We start from the raw sequence: 24078 nt of genomic DNA, 5'->3' as shown, positions 1-24078 counted from the left end.
AGGGGGAAAAGAGGACTTTGCTAAACAGCTTCAAGCAGCAGGGACCTCACAGGACAGCGCTAGTTGGAAAAGCTTACAGACTTCACCTGGGAGAGGGATTCCCCAATTACCTCCAAGCCAGCTGGACTCTAACTACACCTGTACCTGGTACTCTGGACTGAGGTCTGCTACATCTACAGTAAACCAGGTAAAGACTTTACAACTTGTGTCCTTCACTTATTCGTCAGCACACACCATCATCGTCACACACCTTAGGACCCCTGGGGACCCCGCTTCACCTGTGGGAAGCATTACCATCATTGCTACTACAACATCCCCCAGAGGACCCCTTTAAAGCAGTGTTGGTCCCCCTATTGACCGAACACCACAGGTGGCGTCATGACAGACTTTACCACAATTTCCCTAAAAAGACCTTTCCCCTTTAATTGGACACCCAGGGCCACGGACCGGGACGCAGCCACTATGACATCCCTTTTAAGAGCGAACGGATCCGGTGCCGAGCACCCCACTGCCCAGGCAGGGCGCTCCACTTGCACATTTGTGGCCTGCTGGAGGTCATTTTGCAGGGCTATGGCAGTGCTCCTCCTGTTCCTCCTTGCACAAAGGCGGAGGTAGAGGTCCTGCTGCTGGGTTGTTGCCCTCCTACGGCCCCCTCCACATCTCCTGGTGTACAGGCTGTACTCCTGGCAGCGCCTCAAGCCTCTGAACACTACGCTGACAGGCACAGCAAACCTTCTTGCCACAGCTCGCATTGATGTGCCATCCTGGATGAGCTGCACTACCTGAGCCACTTGTGTGAGTTGTAGAGTCCGTCTCATGCTACCATGAGTGTGAAAGCACAACCAACATTCAAAAGTGACCAAAACATCAGCCATAAAGCATTGGTACTGAGATGTGGTATGTGGTCCCCACCTGCAGAACCACTCCTTTATTGAGGGTGTCTTGATTATTGCCAATAATTTCCACCTGTTGTCTATTCCATTTGCACAACAGCATGTAAAATTGATTGTCAATCAGTGTTGCTTCCTAAGTAGACATTTTGATTTCACAGAAGTTTGATTTACTTGGAGGTATATTCTGTTGTTTAAGTGTTCCCTTTATTTTTTTGAGCAGTGTGTGTATATATATATATATATATATATACATATATATATATGTATATATATATTTCCTGACTCCAGACCAGAGGGGGGAGCTCTAAACCCGGTTTCAGGGTAGCTTTCCTATAAGTTCTGGTCTGGAGAAGGGGTTAGTTAGTTCAGTGTGAGACAGTGAAGGGAGAGGAAGCATGTGACGAGAAGCCTGGGAGTGGAGCTGCAACTGAGCTCGCCACAGGATTTGGCGCAACAGGGCGGACACTGGAGTCCGTAGTTGTGTGGGAACTACAAGCCCCACAGCCAAATCAGGATCACAGGAAATTGCAGGTCTCCTGCCAACAACTGATACCCAAAGGCACAGCAGCAGACTACAGCCAGAGTCACCAGAAGGAGTGACACTTGGAACAGGCTCAAGTTGCCTGCTATGTGGGTAGTATTCCACTTAAGGAACAGACTGAGAGAGGGACTTGAGGAGAACTACAAGAATCAGGAACCCAGAGAGTGCAGCGCAGTAGGGAGGCTTCCAACCCTCCCTGGCTAGTGGAATTCTGAACTGCTTCCAGGCTGCCGAGATCTCCAATACCACCTGTTACCTGTGCTCCGGACTGCACCTACAATTAAAAGGTAAAGAAACTACAGTCCCTGTGTCCTCCAATTATTCCTGCACCCAAACATCCACAACCCCTCATAGACTGTTCTGGTAGCCCTGGGGCCCCCGCTCCACCTGTGGGTTGCTATACCAACTCTGCTGAAACACCAACAGCCCCAATGGTCCCTTTAAGCAGTGTCAGCCATCCCTGGCCGAGTACCACAGGTGGTGTAATTTCCTTTATTCCCTTTTATTGTTCAGAGTACCCCATGGCCCTAGGGGGTGTTGCACAGTGTGTGTGTGCAAATTACTGTATATGTATTTAATTAATAAAAGATTAATGTTCGAAAAAATTACATGGGCTCCCGCACAAGTTTCATAACCAGCAGAGGGAAAGCCGACGGCTGGGGGCAGATTTTTATAGCTTGGCTAGGGGCTAATACCCATGGAGCTTCCCATGCTATACCATTAGCTCACAGCTGTATAATTAGCCTTTACTGGCTATTAAAATGGGGGACCCCCAAATAATGATGTGGGGTCCCCCTATAATTAATTACCAGAAAAGGCTATGCAGAAAGCTGTGGGCTGATATTAATAGCCTAGGAATGGGCAATAGATATTGCTTCCCCCAGGCTAAAAACATCAGCTCTCAGCCGCCCCAGAAAAGATGCATCTCTAAGAGATTCTGGCACTTAGCCTCGCTCTTCCCACTTGCACTGTAGCGGTGGCAAGTGGGGTGATAGTTGGGGGGGTTGATGTCAGCTTTGTATTGTGAGGTGACATCAAGCCTGACAATGTATTATTGACGCTTCTCCATTACTAAACTCAAGACTTGATGTTACCTGACAATACAAAGGTGACATCAACCCCTCAACTATCATGGTGAGAGCCAGGATAAGTCCAGAATTGGCGCATCTTAGATATGTACCCTTTCTGGGGTGGCTTAGAGCTGGTGAGTATAACCAGTGACCGGAGGTAACCTCGCTGACATCACCGCCAGTCACTGACTATGCTTTTGCAGCAGCTCAGTCATCAGTGGTTCTCAGCCTGGATGGTCACATCTTGGCACCATCCAGGTTGAAAACTATAAATCCCCCCAGACATAAATAACGTCGTGGGACAGGTGAGTGATATTGTTGTTTTTATTTTAGCTTTATTACAAGAGAATGAGGGCTTCAGAGGAATTAGGCATTAGGTGAGCATAGCAGGGGAACTTTCTTACGCTCGCGGTGCCCTCAGACAGGGACAGGTCTGCTGTTAACAGGCAGACACTGAGCACACGGTGCTCAGTGTGTCTACTGAATGACAGGTTGCATGGTCTCATCATACAACCATGCAGCCTGCCATTTAGATGTAGCAGAGTTAGACTCATTGTGGGACAAATGGATTGAAAGCATTTATGCAGAAAGGTGAGGAATATTGTTGTTTGTTTTTTTACCTCTTTTGCAGATGACGAGGGCATCAGGGAATGGGTGTGGTCGTAAGAATAGATTAATTATGATTATTAAACTAATCTGTGTCTTTCTTTCAATTAATGGACTTTTTATGGGTGTTTGTGTTTTCATACAATATGACTATAGGGTTAGTAAATGGGATGTCTTATTGATAACTCTCCATTACTAACCTCAGGGCTTGATGTCACTTGACAATACAAAGGTGACATCAACCCCCCAACTATCACCCCACGTGGTACCACTACAGGACAAGGTGGAAGAGCAAGGCTAAGTGCCACAATCTCTTAAAGATGCACCTTTTCTGGGGCGGCTGAGAGCTGATGTTTTCAACCTGGGGGGGTTCAGTATTCATGGCCCCTTCCCAGGCTATTAGTATCAGCCTGCAGCTGTCTGCATAGCCTTTGCTGGTTATTAATTATAAGGGGACCCTATGTAATTTTTTTAGGGTCTCCCATTTTAATAGCCATTAAAGGCTATGTATGCAGCTGTGAGCTGATATTAATATCCTGGGAAGCTCCATGGGTATTACCCCTTTCCCAGGCTATAAACATCGGCCCACAGCCATTGGCTTTCCTTCTGCTAGTTATGAAAATTATGCAAGAGCCCATGCCATTTTTTCAGAAAAATAATATTTTCTTAATTAAAAACATGTACAGTGAGCTGCACACACACTGTACTAATTGTGTTTGTCACTGACATCTACATATCTACCTATTCTTTGTGTATTTACTGTATATAATCCTTCTCTTCTATCCTGTCGACTTCCACTGTGATTTTATACTACGCGGCTGCTGAATTGCCAGCTTTTCTTCTATCTATCTATGTAATATACACTGCTCAAAAAAATAAAGGGAACAATTAAACAACAGACTATAACTCCAACTAAATCAAACTTCTGTGAAACCAAACTGTCCACTTAGGAAGCAACACTGATTGACAATCAATTTCACATGCTGTTGTGCAAATGGAATAGACAACAGATGGAAATTATTGGCAATTATCAAGAAACCCTCAATAAAGGAGTGGTTCTGCAGGTGGGGACCACAGACCACATCTCAGTACCGAAGCTTTCTGGCTGATGTTTTGGTCACTTTTGAATGTTGGTTGTGCTTTCACACGCGTAGTAGCATGAGACGGACTATACAACCCACAAAAGTGGCTCAGGTAGTGCAGCTCATCCAGGATGGCACATCAATGTGAGCTGTGGCAAGAAGGTTTGCTGTCTCTGTCACCGTAGTGTCCAGAGGCTGGAGACGCTACCAGGAGACAGGCCAGTATACCAGGAGACGTGGAGGGGCTTGTAAGAGGGCAACAACCCAGCAGCAGGACCTCTACCTCCGCCTTTGTGCAAGGAGGAACAGGAGGAGCACTGCCATAGCCCTGCAAAATGACCTCCAGCAGGCCACAAATGTGCATGTGTCTGCACAAACGGTTAGGAACCAGCAGATAAATAGATCTATCTATCTACTTTAAAATACTTTAGTGGCAACGTAATTATTTTCCTGCACTTTTACCCAATGTTGCCAACTTTTTCCTATTTTAAGAAAAATGCTCGTGTTACCGATCATGAATTAGAATGTACCATATTCGTGCCGAATTTATATTTGGCAATCGTTTTCCAAACATCTTCGCTCATCTCTAGTGGCTGAGTATGAAAGCAGGTTGGGCTGTTGCATATGGTATCAGGGCTCCCAGCACAGGAGGCCTACACCAATCCTTCACCCACCTCGTCTTACCATGATGTTCAATTGAAAGCTGTAAGTGCTGGCTTAGACCCCGATACCTCATGCCTGGCTGATTGCTGCAGTGCCATGCTACAATTTGTACTGTGGGTGAATTGAGGCCACTTTCCTGGTATCTTCTCATCATATGATGTGTTTTGGCAGCTTTTGGGGTCATTAGAAGGTGTAGTGCATACGTTTGTTTTTGCCTGCCATTGCCTTGAATGGCGTTCGCATATGTTTGGTGAATATTCGAAGAATAAGTTGGCAAATATTGTAAATTTAGCAATCCGAACATTGAAATATTCACTCATCTCTAGCAATAACGGTGCAAACCTGGTGGAGGCCATATGCCAGAGCAACTTCACACACATGCTTTGCATGGCACAACCTGGTGCTACAGCAATTTCTACACTACTATCCATGCCCGCTGGCACTGCTGCAGAAAGCACAGTCACTATGTGCTCATTTCTAGGGTCCACACACGTATTATCGACACAGTGGAATTCGACTCTGCACATGTTGCAGCGACTGTGGCAGCAGTTTCGACCCCTGGTAAAGTATGACATTTTGCATAGTCAGTACCAACGTGTAGCAAATCACACTTGCGGAGTGGGAACATATGAAGGACCTCTGCACCCTTCTGTACAGTTTGAAAATGGTTAGCACTGACACTGCCATAATCAGCGTCACTATTCCAGTCACCTACATGCTGGAGCATAATTTGCATAGTCTGTGGGAGGAGGTGGTGATCCGAGAAGAGTTGGAAACAGAGCAGGATGTTGAAGGAATAACAATATCTCTAAGTTCTGGACTGTCTTCTGGATTACAGCAATCGGGGGGGGGGGGGGGGGGGGGGCTCATGGTACCAGACAAACTGTTAGTGAAGGTGCAGGAGCAGAGGAACAAATGGAGGATGAGTACAAGGAGGAAGAGATGTTGGGCATGCAACAGTAAGGAGATGAAGAGGGTAATGATCCCCTCTCTGTTGTCCGTGGTTGGCGGGAGGGGATGGAGGAAGCAAGCTTGAGTGTTACACCGCTACCAACAAACCATGCACTTTGATCTCATGGCAGCCTAGGGGTTTCCACTCCCCGCTACCATAGAGTTGGCCCCCTTTCCCTTATTCCTTTGTGTTTTTCTTAGTCTGTCCTACACTGCGTGTGACACTGGGCTGGTTGGAGGAGACACGGATGCAAGCCAGGACCAAGTCTGAAGATATGCCATCGGGCCCACTAGCCGCAAGGTCTTGACAGTTGGCATCCCACGGGGTGGTGATTACATACAACTGACAGCAAAGAAGGGGGTCCATTGAAGAGCTTGGGACCCATCATCACATTTTGTTCAACCATCGGGCAGTAGGAACGGAACACTTGCCCCAAAGGTTGCAAGAGCTAACGGCTGGAACCAGGGTCATTCTCCTCAAAATGGAGGGTCAAGATAGCTGGTAAACAGTGGTGTGATCCCAGTAGGAAGGGAGCAGGATGACCCCGTCTTGCGGAATGAATGGGCCTTGGAGCGGTTCTTCAAGGTGGATTGAGGCCTGGTTACTACCACCCCCGATAGATTGTATTTTCCTTGGGGTTTCCCACCTCCTATGTGGGAGCAGCCAATGGTGCAGGTTACACAGGGGCTGTTGCCCATTTCTACATCACAGGTTTTCCGGCACTACCAGGCACCTGGGAATCAGGCTCCAGGAAGCAGGTGGAGGCAGACCCTCAGCTTCCAGAGGAAGGAGAAGAAGCGAGCACCAGAAGATGATTAGTGTATTTGCCTGGTTGTAATTTTTTCCTGGCTTTGTACTTTATGCAAAGCCTTTATGAGTGTAAAAGTACATTAACTACACTTTCAAAATATTTACGTTAAATACATTTTTCTGGATTCAATTAGTCCATCTATACAGTTGAACACAGTTATTGTTACATTATGGTGGTATTTTAAAAAAATGCAAAAAAGCGTTGAAAAATAATTCTGCATTCAATTACTCATCCATAGAGTATTACGTGCTCTGGGGTAAATTTCGGTGGTATGTAACCCTTTAAAAAAGTGTTGAAAAATGTATCTGGATTCAATTACTCATCTATATACTATTATGTGCTCTGTGGTACATTTCAGTGATATATGCAGTGGGGGAAATACCGTAAGTATTTGATCCCTTCCTGATTTTGTAAATTTGCCCACTGACAAAGACATGAACAGTCTATAATTTTAAGGGTAATTTTAACATTGAGAGATATGATATCAAAAAGAAAATCACATTGTATAAATTATATAAATTTATTTGCATTTTGCAGTGAGAAATAAGTATTTGATCCCTCTGGCAAACAAGACTTAATACTTGGTGGAAAAACCCTTGTTGGCAAGCACAGCAGTCAGACTTTTTTTGTGGATGATAATGAGGTTTGCGCACATGTCAGGAAGAATTTTGGTCCACTCCTCAGATCATATCTAAATCATTAAGATTTTGAGGCTGTTGCTTGGCAATTCAGAGCTTCAACTCCCTCCATAAGTTGTCTATGGGATTAAGGTCTGGAGACTGGCTAGGCCACTCCATGACCTTAATGTGCTTCTTTTTGAGCCACTCCTTTGTTGCCTAGGCTGTATGTTTTGGGTCATTGTCTTGCTGGAAGACCCAGCCACGACCCATTTTTAATGTCCTGGCAGGGGGAAGGAGGTTGTCACTTAGGATTTTACGGTACATGGCTCTATTCATTCTCCCATTGATGTGGTGAAGTAGTCCTGTGCCCTTAGCAGAGAAACACCTCCAAAACATAATGTTTCCACTTCCATGCTTGACAGTGGGGACGGTGTTCTTTGGGTCATAGGCAGCATTTCTCTTCCTCCAAACACGGCAAGTTGAGTTAATGCTAAAGACCTCAATTTTTGTCTCATCTGACCCCAGTACCTTCTCCCAATCACTCACAGAATCAGCCAGGTGTTCATTTGCAAACTTCAGATGGGCCTGCACATGGGCCTTCTTAAGCAGTGGGACCTCGCGGGCACTGTAGGATTTTAAACATTTACGGTGTAATGTGTTACTAATGTTTTTCTTGGTGACTGTGGTCCCAGCTGCCTTGAGATCATTAACAAGTACCCTGTGCAGTTTTAGGCTGATCTCTCACCTTCCTCATGATAAAGGATACCCCACGAGGTGAGATTTTGCATGGTGCCCCAGATCAATGTCGATTGACAGTCTTTTCGTATTTCTCCCATTTTCTTACTATTGCACCAACAGTTGTCTCCTTCTCACCCAGCGTCTTACTTATGGTTTTGTAGCCCATTCCAGCTTTGTCCAGGTCTATGATCTTGTCCCTGACATCCTTCTGAAGCTCTTTGGTCTTGCGCATGTTGTAGAGTCTGACTGATTAATTGAGTCTGTGGACAGGAGTCGTTTATAAAGGTGACTATGTAAGACAGCTGTCTTTAATGCAAGTAACGAGTTGATTAGGAGTGTCTATCTGGTCTATAGAAGCCAGAACTCTTAATGGTTGGAATGGGATCAAATCAAATACCGTATTTTCCGGCGTATAAGACGACTGGGCGTATAAGACGACCCCCCAACTTTACCAGTTAAAAAATAAAATCTTCTTAAAAGTCGGGGGTCTTCTTATACACCCTATGTCGTCTTATAGGGCCGGTGAATATGTGCCTTTTGGGGGGGGGGGAGTGATCCTGATGAGGACGAGGGGGCGTCTCACAGGAAAGTGAGTATCCCCCATTACCTTATCATAGCGCTGCAGCGTGGGGTCTCTGTGCTGGGAGCGGCGGCTGCTGTGCTGTGCTGTGCTGTGGCGGCTCCTCTTCTGCAGTGTGGGGCCTCTGGTGCTGTGGGGCGGTGGCGGCGGCGTATCTTCATACAGTCGGGGCTCCTCCGGCATCTCAAAGACTGGAAGCCCCGCCGGCAACTCCATGGGTACAATGCGGTCAGGTGGCCTCCGGGAAAATGGCCGCTGCTCAGATTCAGATCTCGTCCCGAGATCTCGGGAGACGAGATCTGAATCTGAGCAGTGGCCATTTTCCCGGAGGCAGCTCAATAGGTGCGATGCGGTGGCCCGGCCGCTGGGGGCTGCGCATGCTCAGATTCAGATCTCAACGAGATCTGAATCTAAGCAGCGGCCATTTTCCCGGAGGCCAGCGCATTGTACCGATGGAGTTGCCGGCGGGGCTTCCAGGCTGAGATGCCGGAGGAGCCCCGACTGCATGAAGATACGCCGCCGCCGCCACCGCCCCACAGGCCCCACACTGCAGAAGAGGAGCCGCCACAGCACAGCAGCCGCCGCCGCTCCCAGCACAGAGACCCCACGCTGCAGCGCTATGATAAGGTAATGGGGGATACTCACTTTTCTGTGAGACGCCCCCTCGTCGTCATCAGGATCACTCCCCCCCCCACCCACCATATACACCCGGCGTACAAGGCGATTCCCGGCGTACAAGACGACCCCCGACTTTTAAGAAGATTTTCAGGGGTTAAAAAGTCGTCTTGTACGCCGGAAAATACGGTATTTCTCACTGCAAAATGCAAATACATTTATATAATCTATACAATGTGATTTTCTGGATTTTATTTTTGATATTCTATCTCTCAATGTTAAATTTAACCAACCCTTAAAATTATAGACTGTTCATGTCTTTGTCAGTGGGCAAACTTACAAAATCAGCAAGAGATTAAATACTTATTTCCCCCACTGTAACTTTTCAAAAAATCGTTACATTTTTTTTGTATAAAATTACTATCGTGCTCTGGGGTGCATTGCGGTAGTATATAACCCTCCAAAAAAGTGTTGCAAAAATTATCTGGATTAAATTACTCATCTATATAATATTATATGCTCTGGAGTACATTACGGTGGTATATAAACTTCCAAAAAAGCACTGAAAAAGTTATCTGGATTCAATTACTCTCGTGTCTCCCCTTTTCCTCATAGGTTGTAAGCTTGCGAGCAGGGACCTCATTCCTCCTGGTATCTGTTTTGAACTGTGATTTCTGTTATGCTGTAATGTCTATTGTCTGTACAAGTCCCCTCTATAAGTTGTAAAGCGCTGCGGAATATGTTGGCGCTATATAAATAAAAATTATTATTATTATTATTATAATTACTCATCCATATACTGTTAAGTGCTCTGGGGTACATTGCAGCGGTATCCAGCCCTTCAAAAAAGCATTGAAAAAGTTATCTAGATTCAATTACTCATCCATAGAGTATTATGTGTTCTTGGGTACATTTCTGTCGTACCAAATCCTCCAAAAAAAATTTCAAATATTTATCAGTATTCTATTGCTCATCCATAGAGTATTGCTTCTTCTAGTGTACAATTTAGTGGTATCTAACCATCAAAAAAATTGTATAAAACTCAAAAAAACATTGAAAACATTTGCATGGATTCAATGATTCATCCATACAAATGCAGTTCTTGCTACATTTAACTGCTATATTAAACTCTAAAAAAAACTTAATAAATGTTTTATGGATTCCATGGATTCCATTAGTCACCCATAGGGTCATCCATAGGGTATTATATGCTTTCTGTTACATTTAGGTGGTATAGTAATCTCACAATAAACCTTACAAAACATTTTAGGGATTCAATGATTCATCCATACACTGTAACATGGTTCTTGTTATATTTTGCTGCTATATTAAATTCACATAAAACCCTCCAAACCTTTTTTAGGGATTCAATCATTCATCCATACACTGTAATGTGGTTCTTGTTACATTCCACTGGTATATTACACTCACAAAAATGCTTCCAAAACTTCTTATGGATTCAGTGATTCTTCCATATACTGAAACATGGTTCTTGCTTCATTTCGCTGCTACATTAAGCTCTAGAAAAAACTTCCAAAACTTTTTAGGGATTCATTTAGTCATCAATAGAGTATTTCAAGTTTTCTGTTACATTCAGGTGGTATATTAAACTGTAAAAAACCTTTCAACATATTTTATGCATTCAACGATTCATCCATACAGTTTAACACGCTTTGTGTAAAATTGCGTAGGTTGAAATATTTAAAAACCACTTGGCCTGGTTCAGTTTACAAAAATATTTTTTAGTAAAAAAATTGACTATTGTCATATATACCATAGAACCTGCTTTGTGTGAAATTTCATTGGTTTGAAATAAAAAAGAAAATGGCCTGCTGCGGGTGTACACTTTCTTAAAATTTTAATGAGGCTGTCCAGTTGTTGCTTTCAAAGGTGTATAGATGACCCTGCTTGTAATTTTTGTCAGGCTTTGCACTGTGCAGAACTTTTGAGTGGAGGAGTACCACAACTATAGTTTTCTCACAATATTCTAATGAGGTGATTCAGCTGGAGCCTTCCAGGTTGTATGAATGACCCTGTTTGTAATTTTGAGCAGGCTTTGCAATGTGCAGAACTTTTAAGAGTGGAGGAGTACCACATCTATGCTCAAAATATTTTAATGAGGTGCTTCAGTTGGTGCCTTTTAGGTTGCATAGATGACCCTGCTTGTAATTTTTGGCAGGCTTTGCACTGTTCAGAACTTTTATGAGCGGAGGAGTACCACTACATGACAATTTGAACAGAATGTGTATGATTCCCTCCTTTATGTCTAATACACATTGTATCTGAGTTCCTCTTACATAACATTTTTGGCAGTTCTTGCTTCCTTCATAAATTACACTGAAAGTTCCAATATCTTTCTAAAAATGTCAATTTTGGTTTACTTACATTGTTATTTTTCTTAAATCCTTTTTAAATGTTGCCTTATATAAAAATCATTATACAGGAAAGAATGTTTCTTAACATTCGACAATTTCTTGTCAATTTTGAATGTTTTTTGTTACTCCTTAAAGTGGAGTAAAAGTGTGACACCATTGTTCTCAGCAGCCATCTGGGGGTCAGAGATGCTTCCAGGGGTCTTCCCCATGCTGTTCTCCTTCCATTTAGCACTTTTTCTATTTAAATATTTTCACTGCCCCCCCCCCAGATCTCTTTGTAGGGTCTGCCGGAAAAATGCTTAGATTTCCCATTGATTCCCTTTATTCTCGTTACTCAAACAAGCTTTCGAGCATTAGGAATTGCTAGGTTTGAGCAATGAGCAACCGAGCATTTTAGTGCTCGGTCAGCTCTACTCGCAACTACTATTCTGGATTAATGGAAAAAATTCCCACAGGCACACTCCACAGTCTGGTAGAAAACCTTCCCTGCTGTATTTGCTGCAGAGGGGGGGGGGGAACACCTCCATATTAAATTTAGTAGATGTCATAAAAGCTCCTGTAGGTATAATGCTTAGCAGTCCATATACTTACGTCTATATGATGCACTTCCACCCTGGAAAGGCAATGGTTATATGCCACATTGGAAAACTGGAGCGTGAACGTAAAATGTACTGCTCAGTAGCAATCTGACCTTCAGTTTTAACTGCTGTGTAATGGAATATACTACACCCTTGCATTATGAGGATCAAGTGACACATTTCACTGCATGCAGCTAATGAATAAAAGGCTGCCAACTCTAAAAGAAAATGATGGCACGTTAAATGTGCTCAGATCTGTTTACATATTCAGACTTTTTAACTTCATCAGTTATTTGTGTAATAGGTGTCCATTGGAATTTTGATGAATTCCAGGTTTGATGCTATCATATAGAAGGCTGTTTTATATGCTATTAAACATTTCTTTGCTAATGTAGAGCAAGTCATATTTTTACTGTGCGTTTCTAAAGGGATATGCTTTGTGCAATCCTCACTTATTGGTGGGGGTCTGATTTTTCAGCTGTGTGGCATGCCAGAAGGTCACCCAATATCATCCAATCTGGCATGAAAAGAACAGGAGTGGAGTCACTAAATGATTCCATAATGAGTTTGTCAGATATCCAAAACATTATGCATAGGCAGTGAGCTACCTATTCAATTTGCTGAGTTTCACCATGAAAGTAGGATTTTACATTACTAAACCATGTTCCAAAGACAGAAATTTCATACATTTTTAATATTAATCAGTGTATAATAGCTTTATAATTAGTTTTATTTCTTTCCTTATTTCTTATGTGTGATATTTTCTTTTATAGCTCTTCTGAACTGAAAAGAACCTGGCAAATACATATAAAGCCAAAGGGTGTAAATCTGGACACAAAGCAGCTAATTAGGCACAAGGGAAAGTAGTGTCTGTGAAGTTGCTAGTCTTATGTGTTAGGGTGGAGATTAACAATGAATCAAGTTCTCAGTGCAGACTTTTGCTATAGCTTGAGCTTGTATGTGCTAACATCATATGTCATTTGAATAAAAGAACACATTATTAATATTATTAACAACTAGATGGTGGCCCGATTCTAACATATCGGGTATTCTAGAATATGCATGTCCACGTAGTATATTGGAAAAACTGACCGTCACATCCATACTCAGACCAAGTGTGAACAGGTGCTAAACCTAGAGTCGCCAACTCCTATACATTCAAGCAAATAAGGTAGCACACTGTAGCGCTGAAACATGCAAACATGAAACATGAAAATTTAACTGCATTACTGCACTAGAAATATGAAAAATGAGAGCGTTTAGCGCATAAAAAAGGCCAATTTTATGTGTACCTGGTAGCCACTTTACGGCATCTCTCTTATACCAGGTCCTACGATTTCCTTCCTCACTGAGAATAAACGTCTCCATCTGAATGGGTGCCTATGAAAACCTCTTATGAGACTACTATTCTCTCTCTGTGGAGGGGTAATGGACCTGCTGTAATTAAAACACCTGTGACTAGGAGGCGGAGTGCTCGGTCAGAAGGCAAAATAATACAATTGAAAAAACTGACCGTCACATCCATACTCAGACCAAGTGTGAACAGGTGCTAAACCTAGAGTCGCCAACTCCTATACATTCAAGCAAATAAGGCAGCACACTGCAGCGCTGAAACATGCAAACATGAAACATGAAAATTTAACTGCATTACTGCACTAGAAATATGAAAAATGAGAGCGTTTAGCGCATAAAAAAGGCCAATTTTAAGTGCACCTGGTAGCCACTCTCTCCACAGAGAGAGAATAGTAGTCTCATAAGAGGTTTTCATAGGCACCCATTCAGATGGAGACGTTTATTCTCAGTGAGGAAGGAAATCGTAGGACCTGGTATAAGAGAGATGCCGTAAAGTGGCTACCAGGTACACATAAAATTGGCCTTTTTTATGCGCTAAACGCTCTCATTTTTCATATTTCTAGTGCAGTAATGCAGTTAAATTTTCATGTTTCATGTTTGCATGTTTCAGCGCTACAGTGTGCTACCTTATTTGCTTGAATGTATAGGAGTTGGCGACTCTAGGTTTAGCACCTGTTCACACTTGGTCTGAGTATGGATGTGACGGTCAGTTTTTTCAAATGTATTATTTTGCCTTCTGACCGAGCACTCCGCCTCCTAGTCACAGGTGTTTGAATTGCAGCAGGTCCATTACCCCTCACACAGAGAGAGAGTAAGCATGAAGGCAGCATGAATAGTAAAAATTTGGTCACACAGGGTTAATAACAGCGTTAACCGAGTGCATTACACCGTGGTCAATGCTGCCATTAACCCTGTGTGAGTGCTTACTGAAGGGGAGTATGGAGCGGGCACTGACTGCGGGGAGGAAGGAGCGGCCATTTTTCCGCCGGACTGTGCCCGTCGCTGATTGGTCGTGGCTGTTTTGCCACGACCAATCAGCGACTTGGATTTCTATGACAGACAGAGGCCGTGACCAATGAATATCCGTGACAGACAGACAGACAGACGGAAGTGACCCTTAGACAATTATATATATAGATAAATATACTCAGGCTCATACTGTACATAGTAGGGCAATGTAAATACACCACAGCTTGCTCTGGTGTCCTGTGTTTTTCAGCAGTCTTTCTCCACTGGTGCCTATGCAAAGCAAAAACATGCAGCAAGAAAACCACACACTCAATAATAGCAGGCTAGGGCTACACAGCGACATGTTGTACTACCGCCAGTCTCAGACACATTACACTGTTACACATTTGTGCTGCTTATCTTTCATCTGTGATTTGGGGACATGCTATCCAGTGAGGCAGACTACACGGCTGCTATGGGGCTGGATTTTAATGGTATCTGCATCAGCATAAAGATACAGTTGAATGCAATGTACGTGAGTAGACATAATGACGTTACCAGGGCCGGTTTTAGACAAAATGGGGCCCTGAGCAAAATTCAAAGTGGGGCCCCCCATCCTGAAATATTCCACCAACAACACTGTTAGGCCATGTTCACACAGTGCGTTTTTTACTGCAGAACCGCAGCGGTTTTGCCGCTGCAGTTCCGCAGCTGTTTTCCATGCAGGGTACATTACAATGTACCCCTATGGAAAACAGGAACCACTGTGCACACGGTCCTGAATTTCCCTTAAAAAGCCGCGATGAATCGGTGTGGGAAAAAAGAAGGAGCATGTCACTTCTTTGCCCGAAACTGCAGCGGTTCTGCACCCATAGACCTCCATTGTGAGGTCAAACCCGCAGTAAAACCCGCAGATCAAAAATATATCTGCGGGTTTTATTGCGGTTTGTGGTGCAGAACCGCTGCAGCCGGAAGTGCGGGGAAGCGGCCGGAAGTGCGTGGGCGGAAGTGCTTGGGCGGAGAGACATGGAGGCATACCGTCGCATGGGGATCGTGTCGGCCGTTTGATTGATTTGGTATGTGTGTGTGTGTGTGTATGTATGTGTGTGTGTCTGTGTGTGTGTATGTGTGTGTGTGTGCGTGTGTGTGTGCGTGTCCCCATGCGACGCTAGTGCCACCATTGTGCTAAGTCGCCGTATGGGACTACTACTCCCATCCGGTATTAGGATGGGAGAGTTGTCCCTGTGTCCGGCGACTTAGCACAATTGTAAAGTTACACAAAACACCTACACACAATACACATACATGACACACAGTACAGTACATACAACACATAACATAGAGTATATACTCACCAACAGCACACTTGTAGGCGAAGCCCTCGATCCTCCAGGAAAAAATCACAAAATAAAAAATCAAATTCATACTCCCTGTCCGCAGAATCCATAAAACGAGTGTCCCACGCCGATCGGCTGCTCTCCGGCGATACACTGCCAGGAGCGAAGCTCCTAGCAGTGTATCGCGTACTGTTCCGGAGTTCAATGACTCCGGCGTCTCGGTTAACGGCAGTACAGCTGCGTTGAACTTTCCCACGCAGCACTGCCGTTAAGCGAGAGTGCCGGGGTCAATGACCGCCGGTAAACTCGCTCGCGCATGCGCAGTGACACACCAACTCTCCTGTCAGTGTGTTGCTGCAGCCGTGGAGAGCAGACATGTCTCTGGATGTGTCTGTTCTCCATGGAAAATCTTCGTGGGATACGTGGCACTTAAATACGTGGCAATTAAATACGTGACACGTGGCACTTATACGTGATACGTGTCACTTAAATACGTGATACGTGTCACTTAAATATGTGGCACGTGGCACTGAAATACGTGATACGTGGCACTGAAATACGTGGCACTTAAATACGTGGCACTTAAATACGTGGCACGTGGCACTTAAATACGTGGCACGTGGCACTGAAATACGTGGCACATGGCACTGAAATACGTGATACGTGGCACTTAAATACGTGGCACGTGGCACTGAAATACGTGATACGTGGCACTGAAATACGTGATACGTGGCACTGAAATACGTGGCACGTGGCACTGAAATACGTGATACGTGGCACTGAAATACGTGATACGTGGCACTGAAATACGTGGCACTGAAATACGTGGCACTGAAATATGTGGCACTGAAATACGTGGCACTTAAATACGTGATACGTGGCACTTAAATACGTGGCACTTAAATACGTGGCACTTAGGCTATGTTCACTTTTGCGTTGTGCGCCGCAGCGTCGGCGCCGCAACACACAACGCAAACAAAAACGCAGCAAAACGCATGCACAACGCTGCGTTTTGCGCCGCATGCGTCCTTTTTTTGATTGATTTTGGACGCAGTCCTCTGCGCCCGGATCCGTGCGCTGCAGTGACACATGCGGCGCAAAACGCAAGTGCGACGCATGTCCATGTGCCCCCATGTTAAATATAGGGGCGCATGACGCATGCGGCGACGCTGTGGCGCCCGACGCTGCGGCGCAGACCGCAAATGTGAACGTAGACTTAAATAGCTGGATAGAGCTGGATCCGCGGGCTGTGATCTGGCCTACGCTCAGCACTCTGCGGAGCGCTGTCATTCAAAACACGTCCACTCATTTTGGTGTTTAGTCCCAAAATGGAGGATGGAAGAAGAAAAGGGTTGGACAAGGAAATGACATAATTTCTTTTTTTTTTTTCCCCCACTGCAGTTAAAGCTTTATTTGTGTCAAACACAGACAATCTGCAGAGAAAACTGCATAAAAAACCGCACTAAAAACCGCATCAAAAACCGCACCAAAAACGCACCAAAAACGCACCTGCGTTTTCTGCCAAGAGCTGCGGTTTTTGTCCTGAAAAAAAAAGGATTGAAATCAGGATCGTGTGAACATACCCTTACACCGATATCGGTGTCTCCAGTGTTTTCAATCAGTGTGTTGTCCATGGGCCATCTGTGTTTTTCCAGTATGGATACTGGAAATGAAATTATACAGCTTCTCACATACTTTCCATGTTAAACACAGATGGCACATGTATGAATCATGGACGGTACACATACAGCACACATACGGCACACGGACGGCATGTTTACACGGACCCATAGACTTGTATTGGCCCTTGTCATCTGTGCTGCTGGGAAAACACGGACATGAGTGGAGCAACGTAGGTTAAATAGGGCACACGTGGCATCCGTGAAAAACATGATACCCGGTTGTGTGAAGCGGCCATGCAGTCACATAATAGAAAACATTAGCAGAATTGCCGTCTTTTTCTACATCATACCTCACAAACAGCAGAATAAAAAGTGAATCAAAAATTTCACCCCAAACTACTCTGCTAAGTCCCTGCTGGCTCCGAGGCCGATGGTTCGGGGTCCCTGATGGTTACTATTCACTTTGCCTCTATAATATAAGGCGCAGCTACAAGACCACTGAAGCCCAGTGCTGAGACTGGCAGAAACCCCCGGAGCCACAAGACCATTGCAGCCCAGTGCTAAGACTGGCAGAGACCCCTGGAGCATCGGTGCTGGAGCCTCAGGGGATTTTTCATTTCATGCCATTTATTTTTCCATTCTCAGAAAACCCCTGTAGACATTGTTCACATGCACCATTTTTGCTGTAGATTGATCTACAGTGTTGGCAGGAAATATTCTGTGTTTTCGCAGCCCTTTCACTTGCATTTTTGTTTCCCGTTCATTTGAATAGGAAAAAAACGCTGCAGAAATGCTGAAAGATGACGACAACAGATTTATAAAAAAAAAGTGTCTCCTGGCCGGTGTCCGTGTTTGCCCGTTGTCCGTGTCTGGCTGGTGTACTGGGACAGTGCGGAATAGTCGAGTAGACTGCACTATTCCATTCAATAGGATCTGCAGTGCGTCCGGGGGCTCTGCCTGAATCCCCCTAAAATGGGATTCACATAAATCTTTGACGGGGCCACAGACTGCGCTTACACAAGCAGAGGTCAAATGAATTTGTTTTTTTGCTGAAATTGACTGATTTATTTTCTTAGGCCCGGTGCACACGACCAGGAATTGACAGTGCTTTGGATGCAGCCCATGTCCACTACCGGCTATTGAACACAGTTGACTCCTCTGTGATCACGGAACCATGCGGATTCACAGCCTCCGTCCAGTACATTGTACGGGTGAGATTTATCTCACGTATTCACAAGATAAATAGACATGCTGCGGTCTAGAGACACGCACCGCATGTCCGTCTCTGCGGGTGATCAGCGGGCATCTGTGCATGCATAGTGGGCATGGGGTTTCTTGAAATCCCATCCACTATGCTGTAACATATGGACGCTGCACAAGTACACCCGCAGCGATTACTGACCATGTGCACATACCCTCAGTCTGTTTGTGTTTTTTCGTCTAAAAGTGTTCTCTTTTCTGTGGCTGTTGGAACACACGGCCACGTTCAGAAAAAAAAAACAACATATGTGGAATTCATGTCAACTCCATTCCTGTCATTGCAATCTATGGCTCTATAGGGGATTCAGGCAGAATCCACTGGGCGCAGTAAAGAAAGACAGTGTGAAGAGGCCCTAATGTAAAACACAGGCATTAGACATAAACTGGCCTATGAGCTTCAAGTTACACACATGGTCCAAATTGTTGGTACCCCTCTTTTAATGACAGAAAAACCCACAATGGTCACAGAAATAACTTGAATATGACAAAAGTAATAATAAATAAAATATCTATGAAAATGAACAAATGAAAGTCAGACATTGCTTTTCAGCCATGCTTCGTCAGAATTTAAATAAAAAATAAAACTCATGAAATAGGCCTGGACAGAAATGATGGTACCCCTGAAAATAATGTGACAAAAGGGACATGTTAACTTATCGTGTGTCCACTAACTAGCATCACAGGTGTACAATCTTGGAATCAGTGAGTGGGCCTGTATATAGGGCTACAGACACTCTCGGTGCTGTTTGCTGACATGGTGTGCATCACAATCAACATGGACCAGAGGAAACGATGGAAAGAGTTGTATCAGGAGATTAGAAAGAAAATTATTGACAAATATGTTAAAGGTAAAATAGTAGAAGAAAACACGGCACTCAATAGAAAAAATTTTTTTGTAGGTGCTCAAGTAGGGTCTCCAACCCATAGATCATACCTATTGCAGCAGATTATACCTATTGCAGCAGGCTGTTATATAATCTATATAATCTGTGGACGCTCCTTATATCTTCTTAGATTGCTTCTACATCCAGTTCACACTAAAGAATTGTCTGATGAAGGTCCTTTGCCGGACCGAAAACGTTTATTCGTTAATTTTGTCTGGATGCATCAATAATAAAAAGAAGCAAAATAATTTTCCTCACTACTGAGTGCCAAGTTTTTTCTATTAATGTTAAAGGTAAAAGTTATAAGACCATCTCCAAGTAGCTTGATGTTCCTGTGACTACAGCTGCACATATTATTCAGAAATTTAAGATCCATCGGACTGTAGCCAACCTCCCTGGATGTGGCCGCAGGAGCAAAATTGATGACAAATCAAAGAGACGGATATTATGAATGGTAACAAAAGGGGCCCGAAAAACTTCTAAACAGATAAAAGGTGAACTTCAAGCTCAAGGAACATCAGTGTCAGATCGCACCATCCGTTGTTGTATGAGACAAAGTGGACTTCATGGGAGACAACCAAGGAGGACACCATTGTTAAAAAAAATCAAAGCTTCTGAGAGAATGTTCTATGGACAGATGAGACTAAAATGGAACTTTTTGGCAAGGCACATCAGCTCTATGTTTACAGACGGAAAAATTAAGCATGTCAAGAAAAAAACACTGTCCCTACTGTGAAACATGGTTACATAGTTATTAAGGTTGAAGGAAGACTTTAAGTCCATCTAGTTAAACCCATAGCCTAACCTAACATGCCCTAACAAGTTGATCCAGAGGAAGACAAAAAAAAACCCATGTGGCAAAGAGTAAGCTCCACATTGGGGAAAAAATTCCTTCCCGACTCCACCTACGGCAATCAGACTAGTTCCCTGGATCAACGCCCCATCAAGGAAACTAGTGTATATAACCTGTAACATTATACTTTTCCAGAAAGGTATCCAGATGAAGTGGACGAGGGCAAGGCCGCCCATGCATATCCATGATCTGGCCCAGCAAAACTTCCACACTCAGATTCCATCTTAACAAACGTATCTTTACTGTTATACATTTTCATTAACACAGGGGAACACAATAACAGACAGTACAAAATATGCCTATTCGCAGAAATAACGTGTAATAAACTTTCCCTCACTGTCCCTATCCACACGTTACCAGTTCCGTTGTTCCAGGAGGTTATCTTCCCACGTCGCAGGCCTGTCTGTCACTGCAGGGAGACGCTCCAGCCAAAGAGGAAAACAACAGGGAGTAAACAAAACTCTGTCTCTCAGGTCCAGACTGTAATCCTTGGGGGTTCAGCAGGTAAAGGTGGAATGTTCGGCTTCTCAACAGAGGACCCGCTTACAGTTCATGGGTTCCAGGATCTGTGAAGATGTCACCGCTGAGTGCTCCGCAGTGTGGGAGCTGGGAACAATCTGGATGTCAGCTTCCAAGAGAGGGGTAATCCAGGGAATCCTCTATATCGCATCTACAGGAGGGCACCAGCATACACAGACTTCTCTCTGCACAGAGAAGTTTCCCAGGCTCTCCTTCTTCTCTCCCTCCTTCCTGGTCACATGACATAACACAAGAATTATACACGGCACTCGAGGCTCCTGGGTGGTGCTCAAGTAAGGTTTCCAACCCGTCAATAAATTAATAAAAAACTTGGCACTCAAGAGTTCTTTTTGAAAAATGAAGAAATAATTGTTCGTTTATTGGTGCAACCAGTTCAGTAATTGATGATGTATAAACGTTTTCGGTCACAAGACCTTCATCAGAAACATCATATATGAAACTGAAATACATAATTTACAGAGAACGCCATATGTTACACAATATGGATCACATACAGAGGACCAGTATATGCACACAAGTAAAACGAGATAAAAAATCAAATGGGTGCTGGTTCTAGAGAAGTATATAAATGACAAAATTAATAATGATAATAGAGGGTGACAACCGTGGCGGTTGGAACGAATCCAGACGTGCTGCGTGAGTCGTGGAATTTCTCAAGCTAAAGAAAAAGCTGTGAGCGTGGATAAGGAGAGAATACAAGGCATGGTATAACTACTGTATAAAATCACAAAATTGCACCTAAATGACCAACAAAGGATACTAAGTAGCAGGTGATGATGGGTGCTGGGCCGTGGTATTGGGGACGGAAGTGCACAGTGAGCACCTAAAAGAAGAAAGTAAGATCGTGAGTCTGTCAGACTATCCCAATCAAAACCATATAGCACAGTAACAGTATATACAAGTGAAAGTGTATGTAGATATATCCGCAATAGAATGAATGTTGTCCAGACCTGCTGATACCACAGTGTAGAGAAAGGTGGACCTAGGCATGCCCCTGAGTTGACCCCTGAGGGTCAACTCAGGGGCATGCCTAGGTCCACCTTTCTCTACACTGTGGTATCAGCAGGTCTGGACAACATTCATTCTATTGCGGATATATCTACATACACTTTCACTTGTATATACTGTTACTGTGCTATATGGTTTTGATTGGGATAGTCTGACAGACTCACGATCTTACTTTCTTCTTTTAGGTGCTCACTGTGCACTTCCGTCCCCAATACCACGGCCCAGCACCCATCATCACCTGCTACTTAGTATCCTTTGTTGGTCATTTAGGTGCAATTTTGTGATTTTATACAGTAGTTATACCATGCCTTGTATTCTCTCCTTATCCACGCTCACAGCTTTTTCTTTAGCTTGAGAAATTCCACGACTCACGCAGCACGTCTGGATTCGTTCCAACCGCCACGGCTGTCACCCTCTATTATCATTATTAATTTTGTCATTTATATACTTCTCTAGAACCAGCACCCATTTGATTTTTTATCTCGTTTTACTTGTGTGCATATACTGGTCCTCTGTATGTGATCCATATTGTGTAACATATGGCGTTCTCTGTAAATTATGTATTTCAGTTTCATATATGATGTTTCTGATGAAGGTCTTGTGACCGAAAACGTTTATACATCATCAATTACTGAACTGGTTGCACCAATAAACGAACAATTATTTCTTCATTTTTCAAAAAGAACTCTTGAGTGCCAAGTTTTTTATTAATTAATTCACATGACATAACAGGGGGGAGTTTAGCCAATACAGTTTGTTTCTCTGTAATCACATTCGGCATACGTACAACTTCTGGCCACACGGGGGCAGTGTCTGTCACAGATTCTATGTCAATGATAACAGAACAGTCACAGTCGGCCAGCTCATTACACGCCCCCCCACTTGAAGGTTGGCAGTCCCTGTCCACGACTGTCTCCAGGGCGGCGATGGCTGTGGAGGTTGTAGGACCCGGCTGTGAAAAGGGCCACACATATTGGTCTCTGTAGGACTGTCCCGGGGGCACTCCTGCGGTGGTCCTCGCTGTCTGCCTAACGGGTGCTAGTCTCTCTCCCCGATCAGTCACTCCACTCTCCGCCCCAGTCGGTAAGTCAGTCGAGGAGGTAAGGGGTTCAGACGCGTCAGTCAGGCGAACAGGGGTAGGTATGTCTTCTACCTCTACATCCCCGGTGTCGGTGTCTCCCACAGCATTAGTGATATCCATCTCTCTAGGTATCACAGGAGGGGAGTCAGGCTGAGAACGGCAGGGGCGCAACATGTTACGGTGCAGGGTGCGGAGGCTGCCGCTGTCTTCGCCTTGTACTTGATAGACGGGGCCATCAGGGTACGGGTGTCCAATTATTCGATAGACTTCGGTCTCCCACTTGGGTCGGAGTTTTCCTTGCGGTTTCTTTATACGAACTAGGACTAGTTGACCCACACTCAGTAGGTCTTCTTGTACTGGAAGTGGATCAGTGTGGACCTGGTCCTGGATCTGCTGTTCCACCAGCCGGTATACAGTTTCCATCCTTTGACGGTGTGCTTGTAGCCAGGAAGGATAGGTACCGCAGTGTTCCCTGGTACGTAGTAGGTCCATAGGTCTTTTCCAGCACCCGCACCAAATCCTCCAACACACGCTGCCCCCTGACCGTCTCCAGTCTGACTGTCGTCCATGCCTCCCCCTCTAGCGTCAGTACCGCCATTTCCGCCAAGGTCTTAGGGTCAATATTATACATTTCTCCCAGTATCCGCACTTGTTCCGCCCACTCTGGTACGGGGTAGTTTCGCCCGCCAAATTTCCTGACCTGGTTTACAATGGACACCGGCGGCGGTTTCTGACTGTACTGGGCCTGGGTGGGAATCCTGCTGGGCACAGATCCTGCCGACTACGCCAGATGAAGTGGACGAGGGCAAGGCCGCCCATGCATATCCATGATCTGGCCCAGCAAAACTTCCACACTCAGATTCCATCTTAACAAACGTATCTTTACTGTTATACATTTTCATTAACACAGGGGAACACAATAACAGACAGTACAAAATATGCCTATTCGCAGAAATAACGTGTAATAAACTTTCCCTCACTGTCCCTATCCACACGTTACCAGTTCCGTTGTTCCAGGAGGTTATCTTCCCACGTCGCAGGCCTGTCTGTCACTGCAGGGAGACGCTC

Source organism: Ranitomeya variabilis, chromosome 1 (genome assembly GCF_051348905.1).
Source record: "Ranitomeya variabilis isolate aRanVar5 chromosome 1, aRanVar5.hap1, whole genome shotgun sequence".
NCBI classification, from domain to species: Eukaryota; Metazoa; Chordata; class Amphibia; order Anura; family Dendrobatidae; genus Ranitomeya; species Ranitomeya variabilis.
The sequence above is the reverse complement of the archived record's forward strand: the minus strand, read 5'-3'. Positions refer to the sequence as shown.